This window comes from Macrobrachium nipponense, chromosome 9, assembly GCF_015104395.2.
Source record: "Macrobrachium nipponense isolate FS-2020 chromosome 9, ASM1510439v2, whole genome shotgun sequence".
Taxonomy (NCBI): Eukaryota; Metazoa; Arthropoda; class Malacostraca; order Decapoda; family Palaemonidae; genus Macrobrachium; species Macrobrachium nipponense.
Window position 1 is genome coordinate 13,629,623 of NC_061110.1, and position 15,063 is coordinate 13,644,685.

General features: G+C 39.9%; 1 protein-coding gene and 1 long non-coding RNA gene across 2 annotated transcripts in view; both read right to left on the reverse strand.

The window, feature by feature from the left end:
- Positions 1-15,063, reverse strand: part of LOC135218624 (uncharacterized) — a 203,917-nt gene that overhangs the window by 116,945 nt on the left and 71,909 nt on the right. The gene's annotated exons all lie outside the window — the stretch shown is intronic.
- On the reverse strand, positions 5,107-7,132 carry LOC135217869 (uncharacterized). Its single transcript, XR_010315216.1, has 6 exons — positions 7,101-7,132; positions 6,879-6,974; positions 6,698-6,766; positions 6,457-6,596; positions 5,330-5,412; positions 5,107-5,181 (listed from the first exon to the last, which is right to left on the reverse strand). It is a non-coding gene; the product is annotated as an uncharacterized LOC135217869 (long non-coding RNA).

The following is a 15,063-nucleotide window of genomic DNA, read 5'->3' on the forward strand; positions in this document are numbered from 1 at the left end:
GCATATATGCAAGTTAGGTCACACAAGGAATATTTTTATTGTTCAAGCTGGCTAAAGAAAAGTAGAAGCAAAAAATAGAATGATCCATTTTCAAAAACTTTGATATTAAAATTTCATGATATTAAGGATTTCAGTGAAGGGAAATAGTGGTTTTTATACTTGCACAGTTTGATGTTTGTAGGTATATTGCTGAATTTTCTTGATATATAACATCTCTTTTGTAGGTATTTTCCAATATAAGTGGCCTAGTAGTTCTTGATGGTGCTGGTAGAATCAGGGACTACAACCACAACTTCACAAGACTGCTGTTTGGTTACGGAAAGAAAGAGCTTCAGGGTGCGGTAAGTAGTGTTGATGTAGTGTGTCATGAGACTGATAGTAACATATTTGCGTCTGTGTTGTCATCATAAAAAAAGACTGTAGTTTAGGCAAATCAGTCACATAGAAATAGTCTCATAAGGGCGGCTCATTACTTTTTTTAACAAATGAGAACTGGAGCTTGAAAAAGTTGAAGGGACTACAGAGAACCTTCAATAATTTGAAATGTACGTGCTACATACTTTTAACATTTTTCCCCTTGCTCTCTTCTCTTGAGCTGTAGGTGTCTATAACATATCCCTGTTCCATTTTTTCCTTTCAGTCCTCAGCAGCATAACAGCTTATCCTGCTTTGACTTTTCATTTATTCCAGTTGATCTTTTCCCAACTTTATGTCTTTCATCATCACTTTTTTTGTTTGCACCAAATTTCAGATCTCATTAAAAGGAAGTCTTTTCAGTGAGTCCTTTGAAGTTTTGGACATGCAACTCAAAGGTCTTGTTAAAGTGCATTATGATTTGCTATTACAGATTAATCATTAATAGCTTCATCCTTTGTGAAGTGAACCTAGGTGCATTTAAATTGTTTGAGTTAGCCTAGTTTGGGTTAAATATTATTCATCCATATGAGATTTTAGCAGCTTTCCGTTGGTTTGATTAAAGCTCTTGAAATTAATAAAAGCAAAATATTCCACGCTCGCTCAAACCAGACAAGCATGGTCATTGTAATTAAATAACTGTTTTTATTTCTTGTTTATCACTTTGTCTCTTAATGCCCTTTTCTTTTTCAGGCTATCACTCACTTGATACCAACCTTCTTCGATGATGTTGCTTCTATTCACAAGATGAACAGTCCTTCCTTTGGATCAGATCACTCGGATTCTGCCATCAGTGATAGTGAAAATGACAGTCAGAAAGAGAATAGTAAGGTATGTATTAGAGGTGGTAATTTGTAAAAAAGCAGTCGTTTGTATTTATTATGCATTATAGTTGTGTATGTGCAAATTCTAAAATCAAGTAAAGTGGTGACAATCCTTTTTCCACAGTCGTCGGCTGGAATAACGGAACTCTCATCTGGAACAGAGCTCTCATCAGCAATTAAAGGAAACTGTGCTTTCATGGCCACTGATAGGTAAATATAAATACTATGATTGATTCCTGTTATCTTGTATTTAATGTATACAGTATCCTTGGTAAAATGGTTCCTTAAATCCAACTTCCTCGCTAAAATAGGTAATCTTACTCCAACTTCTTTGCTAAAGTGGCTAATCTTAATCCTCTTCTTGAAATGTATCCAGCCCCCTCTTTGCTTCTACATATAGAATTGTTCCCCATGTATGAAGGTAATTGGTTCAAAGTTCCTGGTGTAAAATGAAAATTTCATATACAGTGGACTCCCCTGTATTCGCATGGAATGCATACCAGACCCCCCTGTGAATAGTTAAAATCCATGAATACTTAGAACCCACTCAAAAAATGCTTATAATTGACTATCTTGAAAGTTCAAATACCAAATGTATACCTTAAATAATATCCTACGTCAGGTATACCATAAATTACTATCATTACTGTATTGATCTTTGAGATTATATTATAAATATAATTTCAAAGTCATCTTAAGCATTTTACCATTAAAAATATATGTACAGCTAATGAGAGACAGAGAGACCATTGAATCGGCAACATCATATATCTGACCATCAAGAGTGAAATTATGAATTATATCTGAGACAGAGAATAATAATGAAGAGAGAGAGAATAACTCCTTACGACTCTCCTTCCCCTCTGCCAGTACGTACATCAAACTGTCATTTACTCCCCCGCCCTACTTTCGTGACGTGAAGTTGATAAAAAGACTGGGAATCATTATTTCTTTTATTAATCTATTAATATTTGAAAATTAGTTTTTTATGCATGACACTTACCTGGCAGTATATATAGCTGTATTTCTGAAGTCCGACAGAATTTAAAAAAACTTCCGACACAACGCAGTGGTCGGCCAGGTGGTTAGTACCCATTCCGCCGCTGGGAGGCGGGTATCAGGAACCGTTCCATTTTCTATTCATAAATTTTCTGTCGCCGGTACTGAAAAACACCTGTTTTCAGTACCTCCGGCTTAGGATTTTGGAAACTTCATTTGCCGCTAAGTATCCTAATTGTCTTTTTAATTTATTTACTTGGATTTGTGGCTAGGCATACGCTATCTTAAATTGATTTGAATTTGATTCATTTTTGCATAAGATATCTGAATCTAGTTAGGCTAGTTTCAGAGGGTGTTGTCTGCAAAGATAGGGTGTGGCTACCGAAAGCTTCGGTAGTTTCCTCACGTTGGGGGGCGCAATTAATCAGTAAACATGTCTATTTCCGTAAGGAAAAAGTATGATTCGTATGTACGCAATTAATCAGTAAACGTGTCTAATTCCGTAAGGAAAAAGTTTGTTTAGTATGTACGCAATTAATCAATTACGAAAGTCAGGGTAGTGATACTGCTAACCTTCCGGTAGACTTTATTTTGCCTAACGCTGTAGTATGGCCTACGGATTATGACTATGTCTGCGAGAGGTGATCGCTCTCCTTCATTGTTGTGAAGAGTTCTACTTCTGTTTTTGTTACGCCTAACCCTGTAATGTTGCCTTCGGGCCCTAAAACAGTGTCTGTAGAGGTTATTGCCCTTTCTCTTATACTATTTCGATTCGTAACTTAGAATCGAAAGTGCTTGCTTTAGAGAGCAATAGTGAAGTGGCTAAGTGCAGTGACAGTGCCCCTTGTGTAGTGGAGGGTGCGTCAGATCGGCCTTATAACGCCTCTAGGTCTAGACCTCTGTCGAACTCCCAGAACCAAGGGAGAGGGCATGTCGAAAGCCGAAGGAGGGTTACAGGGAACCCCACCGATCTGGCGTGCCTTCGGCAGTTTCTGATGAAAATCCCCAGACTGCCAAAGTGCGTGCACATGCACGAATACCTGAAGGATTGCTTCTCGTCCTCCGAGGCGTCCTCCCCCCAAGCACAAGGGTTGGAGCTCTCGGAAGGACTCGCGCCCTCTAAGAAGCGTTTATAGAAGAGGACGCTTCACGTCCCACTTCTCCCTCGTTTATGTGTTTCAGTGAGAAGTAAGAAGGCGAAAGTTGCCTCCTTGATCACGTGTACTTCTTTCCACCAAGAAATAGGAAAAAGAAGGCAGTTTTCTCTCGCTTGTTTTGACGCCTGTCAGGAGCGTGACGCTTTTCTGCACGCTTATTTGGACGATCGGCTTGAACAGGACGCTCGGGTGGACGCACTCACCAGTGGACGCCGAGCGTCCTCTGGCCAGTGGCCGGCCGAGCGCGCACCAGGACCTCCGAGCGTCCTCGCCAGTGGACGCCGAGCGCGCACCAGGACGCCGAGCGTCCTCGCCAGTGGACGCCGAGCACGCACCAGAAGTTTCTGTTGAACTCTTCAAAGCTCTTGTTTAAGATTTGAGCCTCAAGAAAGTGGACAGAACTTCGTCTTCGAAACCCAGCAAGACCTCGGGTTTCGTGAATTCAAGAGGTCTCTGTCAATATTATATTGCTTTTCGCAAAGGTGGATGGAGTTAAGGAAAGCTCAAGGGAAGATCTTGTTTTCTCTACCTCAGTCAAGACTTTGAGATAAGACAGTTACGGGTTATGTAAAGGCTCGACGTCCTGAACGTCAGGATTTTCGGCAACGTTCAGTAGGATTCTTGCAAAGGCACTCATCAAAAGGACGCTCTTCAGGAAAGCGCAAGACAGGACTTCCTTTGCCATACTGCCAATAAATTTAAGAACTTTTGTTTTTAGACCATCTGAAAGGGTTTTTTCAGATGATAGATTTTGTTAGTTTCTAGTCGAGACTTCCATGCCGATTGAGCATCGTCGTTCTACCTACCGTAAGCCCAGTCTCTTAACAGGATTCTTGTCCCTTCCTTGTTTGAGACGGGAATCGAAAAATAAAAGGCTCGACTTCCTGGATTACGTTTTGTCAATTCAGTGACTTTCCCCCATTGACAATATACAGGCAGTCCCCGGGTTACGACGGGGGTTCCGTTCTTGAGGCGCGTCGTAAGCCGAAAATCGTCGTAAGCCGGAACGACACTTGGAAATATGCCTTAAACTAAGAAAAAGTTAGAGAGACCTTACCTGTGTGACATGCAAGTAGATTGCATGATGTGTAGTGTGGTTATTCCAATGGCAAAGGATGGTTCTTGAAGGTATAATTCTTTATTAAACTCTTGTGACACTAAAAAGCACAATGTACACTACACTTAATCCTTAGGGTATCACTAAAAACACTGTCACTATAACGTATACACATGCATTGCACACTTTGTTAGATCCTGGAGTACACTAAAATCCCAGTCTGGTAGCTCTGGAAGGTAAAAGTATAACACAATTAGTACAAAATACTACACAAAGTCCTGAATACAATATGTAAATTATAGATATCAAGAGTAAAAGAGTTAATGTATGTTAATTAATTCCTTACTTTTAGTTTATAATTCCTTACTTTGAGTATATCAAGAGTAAAAAAGTTAATGTATGTGAATTAATTCCTTACTTTTTAGTTTAAAGTTGTCCTGCTATGTAACCCTGGATGGACAAAGTCTTAGTGGCCCCATAGCCTACATCATTCAGGGGGTTCTGGAATGTACAAAAAATATTAGTATGTCAGTAAGTACTCTATGCATAGTAAGTTACATACAGTAATATGCACCATACAGTGGTTTAATATCACATATATACATGTATAAAAAAACTTACTTAATGTATGTTAATTAATTCCTTACCTTTAGTTTATATTTGACATTCATCGTAACCCTGGATGGACAAAGTCTTATGTGGCCCCATAGCCTACATCATTCAGGGGGTTCTGGAATGTACAAAAAATAATTAGTATGTCAGTAAGTACTCTATGCCATAGTAAGTTACATACAGTAAATATGCACCAATACAGTGGTTTAATATCACATATATAACATGTATAAAACTTAGTTAATGTATGTTAATTAATTCCTTACCTTTAGTTTATATTTGACATTCATCGTAACCCTGGATGGACAAAGTCTTATGTGGCCCCATAGCCTACATCATTCAGGGGGTTCTGGAATGTACAAAAGATAATTTTGTCAGTAAGTACTCTATGCATAGTAAGTTACATACAGTAATATGCACCATACAGTGGTTTAATATTGTAAATGATTGGTCTACACCCCCTGTTCAGCAGGGAGTGTACAGTATGTATGTAATTCCATGAGGGACCTTGATCACTTATCCCATGTGAGAGATCTTGGTCACTTAATGTATGTTTACTATATGTACTATGTATAATTCCTTACCTTTAGTACAGTAGTACATAGTTTACAGTTGTCGTGCTATGTTATGTAGTAACCCTGGACAAAGTTTTATTGTGGCCCCATAGCCTGCATCATGGAGGGGGTCCTGGTTTTCTGGAATGTACAAAAAAGTATCAAAGTTAAGTCATGTTATGTATGTTTAGTAAGTTACATACAGTAACCATACGTACAGTGGTTTATAACATGTACTACATATGTACATAATCAAACTTGGTTGGAAATTCCTGTAAAAAAAAGTTATGTACGTATGTAATATGTACTACTGTATGTAAAAACTTACTGTTCATACTTTGTTACACTACATGTTTACATGTGTAGTATACTTTCCTGAAGGGTTTTTTTCCATCCAAAAATGGTGCTTGTACTTGTAGTAGTTATCCCTTGATGACACTTGTAGTAACAACCTGGAGTTGTGTGAAAAATGTTGGTTCTGGAAGGAAAAAGTAACAAAATTAGTGTACAAAATATATACACTACAGAAAGTTGTGAATGCAATATGTTAATTACTGTAGATATATCAAGAGTGTACTACTAAAAGAGTTAATGTATGTTATTAATTCCTTACCTTTAGTTTATATTTGACATTCATCGTAACCCTGGATGGACAAAGTCTTATGTGCCCCATAGCCTACACATTCAGGGGATTCTGGAATGTACAAAAAATAATTAGTATGTTAGTAAGTACTCTATGCATAGTAAGTTACATACAGTAATATGCACCATACAGTGGTTTAATATCACATATAACATGTAGTATAAAACTTAATTTAGAAATTCCTTACATAACTTACCAACTTTTAGTGAGTCTCAAAGCTGTTACCTAGGTTGTGGGAGATGGAGGTGGAGGTGTAGAGCATTCATGATAAGGATGCATTCCAAACCTAACTTCAGTGTGCTTTATCACAGATAACAGGCTAGGATGATGGGCAGTCTGGAATGAAGAATTAATATTAAAGGACAGTATGTAACCACTTAGGTGTACAAAATTTATTGTACGTATGCAAACATTAAACACAACTGAGAATTCCTTACCTCCAGCAAAATGAAGACATGTAGGCTATGTAGAGGTCTGGTTTATGTAAGTCACAGGTGCATGCCAGTCTGGAATGATAATGTAATAGTACATATGATTATAGTATGTATGTTACATACATAACATGGTTATACATATGTAATATTAAAACATAATAAAAAAAAAATGAAACGTCCTTACCAAATTCTAGTGGTTGGCTTGCTTACTGGGATGGTCATATGGTACATGAGAGTGGGTGGCTGGGCTATGGAGTGGGATGGGCAGGTGCTTGGGAGTCTGGAATGATAAAAAATATATAAAATGATAGTTACTACTACTGTAACTACTGCACATGTTATTACTGTTTGACATATGTAGTGTGTAATACGTATGTTCAATATAAAAAATGAAGAATTCTTTTACCTGAAGGAATGGGAGAGGTGATACTACTCGATCAACTGATTTGGCTCTGGGGAGGTGATACTTGTATCAACTGATGAGGGAACATCTAACATCTGGAAAGAATGATAGGGTACATATTATAAGGTGGATGTAATTGTAGCATATGTACACTTTTAATTAAAATTTCTATTAGCAATTTATAAAACATTTTATACAAATTTGTTAAGGATTCCTTACCTGATGTATAGGGCGAGCATCAAAACCATGGAAAGGCTCAGGGTCATCTGGGTCACTGTCACTATCAAAGGGGTCTGAAATGGAAAAAAAAATAATAATAAGATTATGCAACATCACATTGTACCACTATGTAAGTTAGTGTACGTATGTAGTAGGGTGTAAACAATTTCCAACATGAAAATGAGAAAAATGAAAATTGCTTACATGAGTTGTACACGTGCAGGTGGGCGGGCTGATACAGAGGGTCCAGGTACAGGGGGGTGGGGATCTTGGAACTGTCACAGGTAGTATCAGGGAGATCTGGAACTGTCACAGGTAGTACAGGGAGATTCTGGAACTGTCACAGGTAGTACAGGGGGATCTGGAACTGTCACCACTTCTGCAATAAAATTACAAATGATGAAAATTAATGAAGTTACAATTTACTCTTACATTTAGTAGTTGTTACATTAAAAAATTAACACATTTTAATATGTACACTATGTAAACACATAAATTAGTAAAACAGTTCAGAATTCCTTACCAGGACTAGGAGTGGGAGGTGGTGGTACTGGAGACTTGTGAAAGAAAGTGTCAAGCCTGGACTGCACACTTCTCTTCGTCTGCTTCTCCTTCAGGGTCTCCTTGTAGAAAGTCACCAAATCCATGATTCCTCTCTGATTTTGTCAAACCTAGAAACGTTAGGGTCTTCTGTCCTCAAAAGAAGCCAAGGCTCTCTCCAGATGAGTAAAACCCTCTGACAAGCCTTTCACAGTTAATGACCTGGGTTTTGGCTCTGGTGCCGCCCTCCTCTCCTCAATCATTTGTTGTTCAATTCTAGTAAGTCCTCTGCAGACAATTCCTCTCCATGGGTAAGCCAGCAGCTCTGTTTACATCATCAGGTTTCAAGATCTAGTTGCAGCCTCTTGCTTAGCCCTACGATCTTCCTCGTCACAGTCTCGACGTCTTCTGCCTGGTCAAAGCCTTCAAAACTGTGCACAAACTGTGGACACAGTTTCCTCCAGGCCCCATTTAAAGTGGTCGTCTTCACCTCGTCCCAAGCACTTGCAATGTTCTTCACTGCATCTGCAATGTTGTAGCCCTTCCAGAATTGCTTCAGTGTCAACTAACCTTGTTAGCTTCTATGGCCCTCAAAGCAACACGTATGGTCCTTCTAAGGTAGTAAGCCTTGAAATTTGCATATTACTCCCTGGCGGTCCATTGGCTGTATCAGCGATGTGGTATTGGGTGGGAGGTACACCACCTTCACATTAGGATGCATGTCGCTCAAATTTGAAGGGTGACCAGGGGCATTGTCCAGACTAAGAGGGCCTTAAAAGGCAGACCCCTTCCGAAGTCGAAATAACCGCTCCACTGCTGGCACGAAATGGTCATTGAACCAATCTTCGAAGACCATTAAGGTAACCCACGCCTTCTTGTTAGATTTCCAAATCACAGGGAGTTGACTCTTGAAAATGCCCTTGAAAGCCCTGGGATTCTCGGCCAAATACACCAGCAAGGGCTTCAGTTTCAAATCACCACTTTGCATTGGCCCCAAACAGCAAAGTCAGTCGCTCCTTTCCAGCTTTATGGCCAGGTGCTGACTTCTCCTCCTTGGAAAGGTACGTTCGATTTGGCATTCTTTTCCAAAATAATCCAGTCATCTCCACATTAAAGACTTGGTCAGCCGTGTAACCACCATCCTTAATTATCTCAGCCCAAAACCACCTGGAAAACTTTCTGCTGCTCTTCGCTATCAGCACTAGCAGCTTCACCTTGCAGCTTCACATTATGCAAATTTGCACGAGCCTTAAAACGGTTAAACCAACCTCTACTCGCGGAAAATTCACCACCAGCACTGCCTTCGCCAAACTTTTTCACTACTGCCTCATGCAGCGCTCTAGCCTTCTCCTGGATCACACTTAAGCTCACCGGAACACGTCGCTGGTTCTGGTCCTCCAGCCAGATCATGAGCAATTTCTCCATTTCAACAATGCTCTGGCTACGTTGCTTCTCGTTTATCACCGTTGACTTGTCATCGGTGCAGCATCCTTAACGTGCTTCAGAATACGTTCCTTATCCTTCACAATGGTTACCACCGTGGTCCTGCTCAAGCCTAAAGAACGGCCTATTTCGGTGTTAGTTTCTCCCTTCTCCGAACGCTTTATCACGTCATATTTGACCTCCATCCGTGATGACCTTCCTCTTCTTGGATGAACTATCATCGGAGGAAGTACTTTGGCGTTTAGGAGCCATTGTAAATTAGCGAAAATGGCAAGGAATTTCAGCAACGTCTCAGCACACCAACCTAGTGGAATGCAGGCAGGCACGCGATTGAAGTGGCGTCCTTTCGTATTGTTACGCTTGGCGTCCTCGACCGTCCGAGGTCGTTGTTCGGTCATTTACCATACAGTTTAATATAGCGTTAATTTAATTTATGCACCTCCGCTCAAAAACAACTAGTTCTGCATATGAGGTATCGTTAAAAAGCATAACAAAACGTCGTAACCTTGGCATTTGTGTTGTAATCTAACCAGAAACTTAGTTTTTTTAATTATGTACTGGAAACAAGCAATGATTTTTCATTATCTTTTTGCGCTTTTGGACTGTTTTAAAGAAACTGCAGCATCCCAAGCTAGTGTATTCATTGTCGCCCGCAAACTAGTTCCGCATATGCGGCGTCAGTAAAAAAATTCAAAAAATACTAAAAAAAAAACGAAAAAAAAAAAAAAAGTGTCAAAAATCAATCATAACCTCAAAATTTTTGTTGTAATGTAACCAAAAACATATTTTTATTATGTACTGTGCTAAACTATAAAGGATTTTTATCATAGCATGCGTTTTTTTAAAAGCGTCGTTAACTCGGAGCATCGGAAGCGTCAGCGTCGTAACCTCGGAACAAGCGTCGTAACCCAGGACGGAATTTCCATTGAATATTTAAGAAAAAGCGTCGTAACCTCGGAACGTCGTAAGCCGGAACCGTCGTAAGCCGGGGACCGCCTGTACTATCGTTTTGTCAAGTAAGTGGGTCTCCCCTCATTGACAAAATATCTCTCTGTACCGTTAATGGGTTAGTTCTCATTGACAAACATCTCATTAACTTGATATTGCGTAAGCGAATAAGGACAAGGTTCGGAAGAGCTCTCCTTCCTCGTTCGCAGACTCGTACAAGAAATAGACTTGAAGACTACGTCAATGAACGCTTATGTCCAGTATCTTAGAAGCTTGAGCTGTCTGCTTCGATTCTCTAAGTTGTTCATGAAACTTGCCTGTCAGATATGTATGTAGTTGTATTTCCGAATTCAGCTATATATATGTCTGCCAGGTAAGTATGAACAAACTTTATTGTGATATAATAAAATTTTTTGCCCTTGCGTTATTTTACTACTGGTTGGTTCAAGTCATACAGCTTGCTGTAGTTACCTCTTTGGATGGCAACCGAGAGGTCTATTGTCTACTATTTTAAGGACATTTAATCGTACTCCCTGCAGCCTTCCAGGAGTTTCCGATTTATCTTTTACCGTTGTATGGTAGTGTTCTGACGACACAAACGCATCTATATATTTAGCGTTTCTGTTTCGCTTAAATATACCAGCTTGAGAGTCTCTTTTTGTTCAAAAAATACGGACCTATTTCTTCGTAGAATAGGGTAGCTGGCAACCCAGACATAAAGTTAAGAGACGACGTTCGTAAGCTGCTGGCTGCTGCTGTGTCTGACTGTCCAAGTTCCAACCGAGCCAGTAACAGATCGTGCGCTGTCCATGCGCTGTAGGTTACGTCTCTCTCTCCTGCGGGATTGACTGACTAACCGTATCTCTGTGCTGGCGGTTACGTCTCTCCTGCGGGATTGACTGACTAACTGTATCTCTGTCCTACAATCACGGACTTTAGCCTAAGATTGAGGGGATTTCTTACGTGAATGAATAAACTGTTGCATTAGTTTTGCCTTACTATGTTTCAACAGAGTTATCTCTTAATCCTTTCGGTGCTCGTTACCGCACGGTATAGAACTACGAGTCTACCGCAACATTGCACTTTTATATGCTCTCCTGCTTAGGCAAAGCGCGCCTTATAGGGAAGTAAGCATACTCGGGGTGGGAATGAATGAGCTTGCTGGGACCATTTCCTTCCTGAAGAAGTTGTTTCCCCGAATAGTAGGACTGCAATTCAGACCACAGTTTTTTCCTACCGGGAAACTGAAATATTATTCAAGATCTAGGAATTAGTCTGAACATCTCTCAGTGCGTCATGATAGAAAGAAGGTGCCGGACATCTGGATAGTTTTCAGATGTCCTGGATCTTAATAACTGAAAGAAGTAAATGCAATTCGGTCGTCCCTCCAGTCCTCGAAACGAGTTTTTGGAACCAGTGGTCCACATCAACTCTGATATTCCACAGCTCTCTCATATCTTAAGAAGTATCTTCTCTCGGTCCCTGCTCGAGTTTACGAGAAAGAGCCTATTATAACAACAGGCGTAGAATGTAACGATCATCTAGAGGTTCGTTACAGGATTGCAAAAGTCCGTACGAATCGTCTCGATCGACGGCAGCAACGATAGATTACTAACATGCTAGGTATTTTAATTAAGTGGTGTTCTTTTTATGGTTGTCTGAGAGGGTTATTTCCTCTTCAGTATGTGAAGTGTAATGTGTTACGTTAGCTTTGTGTGTGGTTCAGGTGGTCTAACTTATCCTAGCATGAATGCCCCTGGTAAGAGAGGGCTAGGGTTTTCTGTCAACAAATTGGTCCCGTCCAGTTGTCAGACCCTTGTTATTAGCTTTCTCAACAAACAGGTCACATCCTAGTTGAGAGCTACTAAGGTTTAGCAGGCTAAGAGGCAGGACCTACGAAGTCAGCTACCTTAGCAGGTAAGGAACTTAATAAATAATTTTAAAAATTAGTTAATTTTTGAATTATGACGATGTTGCTGTCTGTGACCCACCTCCAAATGTGTCAATCAGCTATATATACTCTGCCAGGTAAGTGTCATGCATAAAAATGATATTGTTATGATACAATAAAGTTTTGTGCATACTTACCTGGCAGGTATATATAATTAAATTCCCACCCTCCTCCCCTCAGGAGACAGGGTTCAGAGAAAATCTGAGGAAAACGGGAATAGTTCCAGTACCAGCGCCACGGGAACGTGGGGGAGATCACCTGAACTACCAGTGGTCTAGCGGTTGCCGAGAGTTTTTGAAAATTCTGCCAGTGCGAACAGACAACAGAGAATGTTGTTTGACAGATTTGCATCTGTCAAACAACAAAGACCTTCACGATCATTGAGGTCTGTGGAATCTCGATTCTAGCTCACCATCTTCTTTTTGTCTCGCCTGTTTTCTCGGAGTCAGACACTCCGTGCGAGATCAGGCGACATATAGTAGCCCTGAGTTTCTTATTGACGAAGTCGATTGCGGACGACGTTGGGTTGCGTTGATACACCCCCAAGGTTTTTGCTTAGATTGAATCGCCCAGGCAGCCCAGACACTCATCCTTCAGCTAAGAATAGTGCCTTTTTGGTCTTCAGGGTACAGCCTTGCTGTCCTTGATTCGTCTGACTGGTCAACTGGTCGTTCACCTTGTGAACTTTAGTACAGACTGTGCATTTCCGGATCGAAGCTTTCAATATGGAACTTAGACGTAGTCTGAGTTCTTGATGTCAGCATTCGAACCTCTCCTGCCTGTTAACTTCTTGTATGTGATCAGGAAGGCCTTCTTCTAACCACCCTAGATACGACAAAGAGGGTTAGTGAGATTTTAAGCCATCGTCACAAGTTTTGGCTTTAGAGAACACAAGGAGGTGTGCTCTCTAAGCCTTTCGTTATGTCCTAAGAATGGAACCCTTTTTGTCCTTGGGCCAGGATCTTGAATAGCAAGGATGGCACAAGTTAGTGGGCAGGAGCCAGAGAGAGTACTGTGCCCTGTCAGGTCTCTCAAGTTTTATCTACTTAAAATCGAGAAAGTCGAAGTCAGTCGGGCAATCTGCATTGCCTTGGGGTTCCGAAAAGGACCATACTTGCCCATATCGAAGTACACCCGGTGGTTTTAGGGTTAAGGAGTTCTTTTCAAAAAAATGCTCCTCATTGTGTTTTTTTGCACAAAGATTTGAAAGCTTTTTTATCTGAATGCTCACGAGTGGAGGGGCGCGGCCTCGGAATCATTTCAACAGAGCATGGCACTCGGCAACATCCTGAGTACCATGTTTTAGCGAAGCAACTCTGGGTTCACTTCACACTCCCTGCGAGATGTGAAGATGGCATATGAGATCTGCTGCTCGCTAGGGCCATACGTGTCTGCAGACACAATCTTGGGGGCAAGAAGTACTACTCATCCTATCCTGTAGAAAATGGTTAGGAAGAGCTCTTAATTTAGTTGTGGAGTCGCTGACAACGGCGACTTCTTAACTCTGAAGCCTTAGTTTAACACACATTAACTTTGGCTAGGTTGGTCAGGTGGTGATATATATATATATATATATTTTATTTTACTTCTTAGCCCTCATGGTATGGGTCAACAATATGGTCTAGTCACATTGTGGTCACGCCCGCCCCCCCCCGTTGACAGATCATCTGGAGTGACCAGCTTTATAGGTCTCTACCTCGCTGGCAACTCTAGTAAAGCAGAAGCAGACTTGGGTGACAGTAATCACGAAGTCGGCTATGCTAACAGGTGGAACCAAGATGTAAATCATCTGCATGCATTTGTGTCCCAAAATCCTTCTATTCTGTCCTTCCCACCTCCAACGGTGGGGTTCCACTATATATATATATCTGACAGTAAGTTCATGAGCAAAATGATATTGTTATGATACAATAAAGTTTGTTCATACTTAACTGGCAGATATATATATTCAAGTACCCACCCCCCTCCCCCTCAGGGGACAGTGGAAATAAAAATTATGAATAGAAAATGGGAATGGTTCCTGATACCGCGCCTCCCAGCGGCGGGAATGGGTACTAACCACTGGCCGACCACTGCGTGTGTCGGAAGTTTTTTAAATTCTGTCGACTTCAGAAAATAGCTATGCATATATATACCTGCCAGGTAAGTATGCATAAAACTTTATTCTATCATAACAATATCATATTAGGTAAATCATTTATTTATACTTAAGAACAAATAAACACGTAAGAGAGAGAGAAATTTTTTTTTTATAATTGTTTAATCTCATTAAACTTGATAATATTTGAAAATAGGTACTGTAAATTATTATTTTATCATAAAATGTAGTAGTACCCTTAAAGATATACATACACTTCCGACACTTCCAGCCAAAACAAAGAAGAGGGAGAGAGAAATTATATGAACGTTAGTCGCAACACAACGCTCTCGCTCCCCCTTCCTGTCACATTACTTTTACTAGACATATTTGACAGCTCTGGATCTTAGCTTACTACCTGGATCTAAAATGAAAGATGTGGGGTAGGATGGAGGGGTAGAATGGATTTTCCTTCATTCTTACATAATTTTTAAATTTATAAACCAAAATGTTACCAGTTCACTATAGTATTTTCTTTAATGAATTGATATTATTGCTGTTTACATTAATATTGATATTTAAAAATTAGTAAATCATTTATTTATCATACAAAAATACAAAACATTCATCTCAGAGAGAGAGAGAGAGATATTATTATTATTTTTATTATTATGATATCAATTTAATCTTCTTAAACTTACTAATACAGTATTAATCAATATTAATATTTGAAAATTTTAAAATAATTTTTGTATTATAAAAATGTATTTAGTCATGAAAATAACATC